Source organism: Pituophis catenifer, unplaced genomic scaffold (genome assembly GCF_029215685.1).
Source record: "Pituophis catenifer annectens isolate HBS135680 unplaced genomic scaffold, rPitCat1.0.hap2 SCAF_7, whole genome shotgun sequence".
NCBI lineage: Eukaryota > Metazoa > Chordata > Lepidosauria > Squamata > Colubridae > Pituophis > Pituophis catenifer.
In genome coordinates, this window is record NW_027256887.1 from 79,144,397 (window position 1) to 79,154,033 (window position 9,637).

At 40.6% G+C, this 9,637-nt stretch overlaps 1 protein-coding gene across 2 annotated transcripts in view; it reads right to left on the reverse strand.

Annotated features, from left to right (window-relative positions):
* The window catches only part of EPS8 (EGFR pathway substrate 8, signaling adaptor), a 166,267-nt gene extending 159,221 nt beyond the window's left edge, over nt 1-7,046 (reverse strand). For both annotated transcript variants that reach the window (XM_070947110.1, XM_070947109.1), the window contains exon 1: nt 6,918-7,046. The gene's annotated coding sequence lies outside the window, so the exon portion shown is untranslated. The remainder of the gene's footprint in view (nt 1-6,917) is intronic.
* Nucleotides 7,047-9,637: the final 2,591 nt, after the last annotated feature.

A 9,637-nucleotide genomic window follows, 5' to 3' on the forward strand; every position in this document is an offset into this window, starting at 1 on the left:
TACGATAGATTTTTACCCCGTTTTTTATTAAAATAAATTCAATAAAAATAAAAAAAATCTGATTTAAAAAAAAATCCGATTTAAATCAAAAAAATCCGATTTAAATAAAAAAATTTTTTTTAAAAAAAATCATTGATTTTTATCCACCCTGATTTTAAGTTGAGGACTACCTGTATAAATGGACATTCTACATATTTCTATTGTTCAGGCTGTTCTGTTGCTCATGTGGGCAAAATCCTATATAGGTAGTCTTCATCTTACAACTATTCATTCAGCGACCGTTCAAAGTTACAACAGCATTAAAAAAAGGTGACTTACAACTAGTCCTCGCGTATATAATTGTCGTGGTATCCTCACAATCAACATGACAAATATGCAGGCGCATGTATCTACGATGTTCGAAGGATCCCTTGGTCATGTGATTGCCCTTTGAGACTTTCCCAGCCAGATTCTGACAAGCAGTCAAAGAGGGAACCCAAATTCGCTCAACAACTGCATGATCTACTTAACAACTAAAATGATTCGTTTCACAACTGTGGCAAAAAAAAAAAAAGGTTCTAAAATCAGACTCACTTAATGGCCATCTTGCTAGCAGTGGAAATTCTGATCCTAACTGTGGATTTGAGGATTATCTGTAACCAGGGTGGATTTGATTTAAATCGAGTTGATTTAAATCACAATTTAAATCACGATTTAAATCACTACTAAAAAGGCTTGATTTAAATCAACTCGATTTAAATCATAATTTTTAAAGAGCAACTGTCATCTCTGCTACTCCTTTGACCCACTGTTGACTCACCGATAGTCCCAGTGTTGCAGAATATACAGCCTCATGCTACATAACTAAGCTCCATTTCATGCTGAATAAACTAAATTATTTATGTATCTTAAATAGAAAACTATCTTACGATAGATTTTTACCCCAAAAGTTTTTTATTAAAATAAATTTGATAAAAATAAAAAAAAATCCGATTTAAATAAAAAAATCTGATTTTTTTTTATTTTTTTTAAAAAATCATTGATTTTTATCCACCCTGTCTGTAACGTGTTATGTGCTCATGCATAACAAAACAAAATAAAAACCAGAACAAGGAGAAAACTGCAAGGGATGGATAATTATAGGTATATTAAAACTACGCAATTCTTTTCGAAATACTGACTCCTACCTTTTGGGGGAGAAAAATAAAGCTCTAGTTTGCCTTCAAGAAATCTCAGTTCCCACTCTTTTTCCCCAAAAGAATTGGGTACTGTTTGCAAGCTATCTAGCACTCCACAAGTGGAGATGAAATGTGTCATATCTCCCCAAAATCAATCTGGAGAATTTCAAGCAGTGCTCCTAAAAAAACAACAACAACCCTATATTGTTCTGGGACAATCATGACAAAATTTGCAGCAATAGCATCTCTTCCTGAGGAACCATATTTCAGAGGGACCGAATAAAACCTTGTGCAAAATAAAGAGAAAATACACCAGGAAGACTCTCCCCCTCGGTGGATTTGACTGTTCTATCGGAAATAGACTGGGACAATAGAATAAATCTCGCACCTAATGGAACTCATCTCCAAAGTGAAAATTAAAAACGTGGCATGGGATGAATTTTTTGATGGGAAGCAGTGGTGGGTTTCAAAATCTTTTACTACCAGTTCGGTGGGTGTGGCTTGGTGGGCGTGGCTTGGTGGGCATATCAGGGGAAGGATACTGTAAAAACTCCATTCCCACCCAACTCCAGGGGAAGGATACTGCAAAATCCCCATTTCCTCCCAATCAGCTGGGACTCGGGAGGCAGAGAATAGATGGGGGTGGGGCCAATCAGAGGTGGTTCTCTGAGCTACTCAAAATTTCCGCTACCGGTTCTCCAGAACCTGCTGAAACCCACCTCTGATGGGAAGTTATAGGAAACACCAGGTCTGGCGGTTAGGTTGGAAAATTCAAGAAGGACACGTGAGTAGGCGGCACTGGCGAACTATGGTTGTTTTGCTACTAATATGGATGATAAAGAAGATAAACACAACTCAGAATTCACTTGTTTCCCTTGAGTGGCTAGCAGAATTTTAGGCAAAGACAGTCCAAATGGACAGAAAACTGCTTTCATAGGAAATAAGATTGCATGAACTACTTTGTTCATAATCCCCTTATTATGCGAATCAAAATCATAAGCATCACCCAATACATTTCTCTAAGGACTCAGAAAGAATCGAACATATGAACAACCCTTCCCCACTATGGATTGAGGTTCAAATGTATAAGGCTGATCTTCCTCTTTGAATGGCAGCCATACATAAACAACAAAAAGTACTATTCAGCCAAAAAAAAAAGCTAATACAATCCTTGATTGTATAAACAGAGGCATAGAATCAACATCACATGAAGTATTGGTACCTCTTTATAAAGTAAGGCCACATCTGGAATAGTGCATCCAGTTTTGGACACCACATTACAAAAAAGATGTTTGAGACTTTGGAAAAAGTGCAAAGAAGAGCAACTAAGATGATTAAAGTCCTGGAGACTAAAACATATGAAGAATGATTGCAGGAATTGGGTATGACCAATCTAGAGAAAAGAAGGACTAGGGGTGACATGATAGCAGTATTCCAATATCTCGGGGGCTATCACAAAGAAGGGAGGGGGTCAACCTATTTTCCAAAGTACCAGAAGGCAAGTCAAGAAACAATGGATGGAAACTACTCAAGGAGAGAAGCAATCTGGAATTAAGGAGAAACTTCCTAACAGTGTGAACAATTAACCAGTGGAACAGCTTGCCTTCAGAAGTTGTAGGGGCTTCATCACTGGAGGTTTTTAAGAAAAGACTAGACAGCCATTTGTCTGAAGTGGTATAGGGTCTCCTGTTTGAGCAGGGGGTTGGACTAGAAGACCTCCAAGGTCCCTTCCAGCTCTATTCCAATTGATTGACAGAAGCAAAGAAAGGGTTTTGGAAAACAAGAATACAATAGTTGCCATTCAATCTGGCGAATCTGAAAGCTGTTCAGTTTTTAAAAGGCTATCTAATAATTTCTTGAGATCTTACAGTAGCAGTAACAGAGTTGGAAGGGACCTTGGAGGTCATCTAGTCCAACCCCCTGTTCACGCAGATCAGTGCAGGATAGCAGAGGGACTGTGATGTTCAAAACGATTCCAAAACAAGGCCATCAATCCAGCACATAAAGGAACAGTCCAGCTAGATTCCTGTTAAGTGTCTCTATGCATTTATTTTATATCCATGTGGAAACTAAGAAATCCATGAAACATTTACCCACAGTAATAAATGGAATATTTATTGATTTAAATTTATTGGCTGCCCAATTTCAGTCCTTCAGCAGTCGCTCCAGCAACAGAGCACCAAACTGTAGAAGCTGAATTGACAGGGCAACTGATGTAGTGCCAATATAAACACCCATTTCTAAAAATGGGCAAGAAAGCAGGCTGGTGACCGTCAGTTTAACAAGAAAGATGGTAGAAAAGTAGAAATAAGCAAACTCCATGAGACCTCTCTCCCCCAACTTTATTCAAAGTACGTCAGGTCTAAATCTTGAGAATTTTGAAGGTGTCAACGAACGTGTAGACAAGGGTGACTCAACAGATATTCTAAACTTGGATCCTCAGAACACCTTTCACAAAGTCCTGTGTGAAAGTTTCTTGAACTAACTCAGCCATCATGGCATAAAAAAAAAGAGAGGAGTTCCTTTGGATTAAAGAGACAGTTTGGTGTAGTGGTTAAGGCAACAGGCCAGAAACTGGAAGACTGTGAGTCAACTCACTTTAGGCATGAAGCCAGCTGGCTGACCTTGGGTCAATCCTTCTCACTCAGCCCCAGGAAGAAGAAGAAGACAAGGGCAAACCACTTCCAAAGTCTTGCCAAGAATACTGCAGGGACCTGTCCAGGAAATCACCAAGAATGAACACTGACTCAAAGGCACATAATTCTCTTGGATTGGCAACTGCGGATAAAGCAGGAGATAGAAGGAATAAATGGGGAATTGTCTTATAATTCTGCAAAATCTCCATTCCCACCCCACTCCAGGGGAAGAATACTGCAAAATCTCCATTCCCACCCCACTCCAGGGGAAGGATACTGTAAAATCTCCATTCCCACACCATTCTGGGGCCAGCCAGAGGTGGTATTTGCTGGTTCTCCGAACTGCTCAAAATTCCCGCTACCAGTTCTCCAGAACCTGTCAGAACCTGCTGGATTTCACCCCTGCTTTAAATACAGACCGTTGAGAAGCTAATAATGAAAAGGAGTTACTTCATTCCAATCCAGGCAGGTAGTGAGGTTGGTTACAGAATGAGCCAGAAAAGAACTTCCTCAGGTTTTATAAATTTCCAGAAATCCCAAAAATGGCATCCAATCTGGATTCCCATTATAAGATGGGATGATAAGATCATCTCAGTTAAAGAGCTGGATGGGATGGAAGTAACATAGAAAAGTACTGTACTTTTAGGGCAGTTTTTCTCAACATTGGCAACTGTGTGGACTTCAACAACTCCACAATTCCCTAGCCAGAAGGATTGGCTAGGGAATTTTGGGAATTGAAACCCACAAATTTTACAGTCGCTAAGGTTGAGAATCATTGCTTTAGGGCACTGTGCAAATTCAGCAATTGTGATAGACAATATGGTGCTTTAAGAGAGAGGTCTAGCTATACAATACATACAACTGTCCTACCAATTATCTATATGTACTAGTGGTGGGGTTGCCCCCAGTTCGGACCGGTTCGCAAGAACTGGTAGTAAAACTGGTGGGAGGCTCCGCCCACTGACTCCAACATCATCAGGAAGCTTCTGTGCATGCATGCGGCCCCGTTGCGAACCGGTAGTAAAGGTACAGTAAGTAGAACCCACCCCTGGTATGTACCAATTATTGTACATACAATTATATTACCAGTTGAAGCTTTTCTTTTCTTTCCTAATCACAAGCCCTTACGTAGGAGACAAATCACAAACATTTCACCCATAAATAGGGGCCAAAAGTATTATCAGGAGATGGACAAATCTCCAGGTCTCGTTTCCCCCAAAGTATATCTGCACAACACAAATAGAATTCTACCCATTTTTCTGAATCTATACAACCCACCAAAACATCACCTAATTATACAGAGGGCGTTCACATTGGGCCAAAGCTAGGTTGGCTAGCTTGTAGTTTTGTGTGCTGTAAATATACACAACCAGCATCAGTTTTCTGGCACACTGGCTGAACGAAGTGGGACTTGCCATTCAAGAATCCCTCGACAGTAAGATGGGTCGCATATAAATTTAATAAGTAAATAAAGTCAGGGGGATGTTTCTGAATTTTTTTTTAATTTAATTTGAATTAGGAGATGTTCTCATATTTAGCCATACAAGTGCACTGAGATCCAGTTTATATGGTTGCAAAAACTAACAGTGTGTGCCCATCCTTAATTTTAATAAACCACGATTTAATTTAAATTTATATAAACACCTTAAGCTGTCAAGCAGGGTTTGCAAAACTGTAATGGCAAGCGTTCACCCAAATAAGAAGCCCCAAACCAAAGAAAGCCTATGGAAAACTTCACCTGTTTTTGGGGGGTGGGGGAGATGGATTCCAACCTTGTTACTGGCTTCTAACCCAGATTAGTTGTTCATCAACCATGCCAGGGAAAGATTAGGAAAGCTGAAATCCAGCCCATCCCAGGGCAGGAGTGTCAAGGGCCAGTGCATCAAAGAAGAGGGCAAGTCACGCAAACCCACAGCACAAAGCCAAGCCTTTCTTGCAAAATAATAATAATAATAATAATAATAATAATAATAATACAGCAAAAACCACTGGGAACATCAGGTTGAGAAAGTTTTAGCGAATGAGAAACTCAAGATCTTGTGGGACTTTAGGATTCAGACTGACAGGCACTTGGTCCACAACACACCTGACATAACAAGAGTTGAAAAGAAAAAAGTATGGTTCATTGACATTGCAATACCTGGTGATGCACGGACTGAAGATAAGCAGCAAGAAAAAATCACAAAGTAGCGAGACTTGCAAATTGAAGTTGAGCGACTGTGGAAAAAGAAATCGTGTGTTGTCCCGATTGTAATTGGAGCCTTTGGAGCAATACCCAAAGGGCTACCCCGCTATTTAGAAATTCTAAATTTGCCAGACTTGAACATTTTGACTCTACAAAAAATCACCTTACTCGGAACAGCTTACATCCTCCGACGATACCTTAACAGTTCCTAGGTCCTTGGTTAGGACTCGAGTTGCTGAGCTATTAACCAACCTCAAAGGCTGTGAATCTCACTAACAATTAAATAATAATAATAATAATAATAATAATAATAATAATAATAGCAGCAGCAATGCTTGGGAAGTGTTCGACTAGTGATTTGGGATACGAAATCCAACATGGTCATCTCGTTTGCTGTGTATATTGTCATGTGTATAATAATAATAATAATAATAATAATAATAATAATAATAATAATAATAATAATAATAATAATAATGAAAAATCGAGCTGGGAGGACCAACGACAGGAGTGGCTACTACTGAATGCTCAGGTTACAGAACAGAAAAGCCACAGGTAGCAAATCCCACAGATTCTGGCTTAACACACACACATACACACACACAAATACACACAATCACATCTTGCCCACCCTTAAAATTACACACACACACCCAAATCCCGAAAGCCTAGGTGAGAATCCCCAACAAACGCCTCCCATTTTCACCCGTGAGAATTCTCCACACACACACAAACACACACCCAGCAACCTTCGCCCGGGGAAATCGGGAGACGGGATCGAAACGGGACCATAGGATTCAGCGCAACTCCCCACCACCACCATACCGCGCGCGCGCGCGCGGGCAGAAGCCAGCCTTCAACCCGCGTGGGGGCCGGTCTCGCGTGGGGGTCGGGAGGGGGGGCTGTGGGTGGGAAAAGCCGAGCCGCGCCGCCGCCTACCTTTCTCGGGTCCCCCGTTCCGCTTCTGCTCATCCACAAGGCTTTTTTTTTTTCCCCCGCGAAAGTAGGGGGTGGGGGGGGAGGCTTCCAAATCGGAGGAAGGCTACCAAACCCGTCCGCTTCTGGGCCGGGAACTGCGGCTGGTGAGCCTCGGCGGAGCCCTTCGCTTCCCGCAGGTCATCGGAGCCAAGCGGAAAAAGCCGCCGCCGCCGCCGCCGCGCAGGGTAAGCTAAGTGCAGCTTCGCCTTCCAAAGTGCCCGCCTCTGCCTCGGCGACGCTTTCGGTGGCGCTGGTCTCCCTCTAGCGACCCGCCAGGGCTTTGCTCCAGCGGAATAGGCCGGTTCACACGTGCCGCTTTGGCCCCGTCTGGCCCGTTCCCCGTGCACGGCGCTGCTTGCTGGGTTCGAGTCCCTTTGGCTGAGGCGCGAAAGCGGCTGTTTCGTTTGGCAAAACGGGGTGGCTTGTGTGGTTTGTAGGTGGTGTGTGGCTTTGTGGCTTTGCGGGTGAACCGAGCTGTTGCGGGTTTTCAAGCAGCTGTGATCATGGTTTAGCAAGATGGGCGATTCCAGTCGAAGTAAGCCACAATTGTGCACTGACCCTAATAGCTTAAGTCAGCCTGTAAGGTACGCGGGGGTAAAACGCCTTCATTCCCATTCAGCTTTCTTCTGAAACTGGGCTTTTTTAAGGTCAACACCCCCCCCTGTTTGTTTAACCACATTTGGCTTAAGTCACACAATGTACTAAGCCATCATTCATTCGCAAACCATATGGGTGGGCCCATATCTATGGTTTCAAAGCTAGCCAGCTTACTCTTCCTGCCTTTTTTTGCAAAATGGTGGCTTTGGGCGACATGCTAAATTAAAAAGCAAGCAAGCTGCTTTATAGGAATGGCATCCTATATTTAATAAATCCAATTATTGTAGTTTATGCTTCAAGGGGTACAAACTCAACCTGGTATCTTTTTTTAAACCAAGGTGTATTTATTTAAGTGTGTGTGTTATATAAGATCAACACTACCCTTTTGTACCCTCCCCAGATTTGGGGAGCAAAATGAGTGATGTTATACATACGGTACACACATACAGACACACACATATATACATATACACACAAACACACACACACACACATACTGGTACATACACATAGAATAGAATAGAATAGAATAGAATAGAATAGAATAGAATAGAATAGAATAGAATAGAATAGAATAGCATAAGACTAGACTAGACTAGACTAGACTAGACTAGACTAGAATAGAATAGAATAGAATAGAATAGAATAGAATAGAATTTTTTATTGGCCAAGTGTGATTGGACACACAAGAAATTTGTCTTGGTCCAGACAAGAAGAGATACATTCATCAAGAATCATAAGGTGTATGTACATACACACGTACACATATACATATAAACACACATATATGTGCCTTAGCTCCGGAAACTGGATTATTTTCCTTCTTTGTGGTAAATTTAAGGGACAATATGATCACCTGTGATACCACCATTACCCTCTCCACAGGAGCAAAAATATTAGCCTCACCCATTTTGGTGACATCATATTTTTGCCCACACCTCCAATTGCCGTCACAAGCAAATACATTAGAAGTGAAAATTGCCCCTCCCATCTTCAGGAGTATAAATGTTTTACTTTGCATCATTTGAAACCCATACATAAGAAATCAAAAATAAAACATAGTGACTCTCCTAAATTCAGCATGAGAAAAGCAGGTTGCAGTGTGCACAAAGGTTAAAAAAAAGCCAAAATAGCAAAATACGGAAACAGAGAGAGGTCTTGGATTACACTGTTACAGCTGATATCTTTACAATTTTCTTACACTCTTTTAATTTATTAATACAAAACACAGGTTGTTACATTATTTGAGAACGGTGGAATTTATAGTGTTGCCTGAAGATTATTAACACTCTGATGTTTAGATAATTTAAGTGCTTAAAGTAAGCATTTAAGTAAGTAAAGAAAAAAAGTTGGTTAATATTAACTAAGATTTCTAAAATTTAGTGTTGATAAACATAAGGTGGCTTAAATTTTACATCTAAATGTAAATGTGACATTGATGAACAAATGCAGAATACATTAAATTATTTTTATATAAAAAGGTTCCAAGGTCTCCACTGTATTGTTATTGTTGTTTATGTATGTTAAGAAAAAATAATAGCAATAACAAAGTTTTAAAAAGCCCATTTGGTTTCTTAACATCTCCTCTTGGTTTATTCTCTTTGTCATTGTTTTCTTCTTTGTCTTGTGACGGCTTTGTTTTTTGCATTGTTCTCTGTGTTTTAAACATTTTAACAACTATAAACCACCGAGTCACTGGGAGTCAGGTGGCATATAAATTGAATAAATTATTACTATTATTATTAGGGTCTGTCTGTCACAACAACATGAAGTCGCGGCTGCGAGTTCTTTAACTGGTATTGACCTTCATTTGCGTTGAGGTCTTCCCAGGAACCTAGGCTGTCATAATGTGTTAGCATAATATATGTGTGGATCCAAGCAGCGTCGCCTTTTGTGACTGACTGATGGAAATTTTGTCAATCAATGAGCAGATTTTCTAACTGCCATCCAAGTTATTTTGGTTGTTATGGTTTGTCGCACAATCAGCTAGATGTTCAGACTGGATTTGAAATTTTTGTCTGCCTATTGTGTCCTTCCCAAAGACCTGGGATAGACAGATGCAGTTGTTTTATGGCGTCACAGGA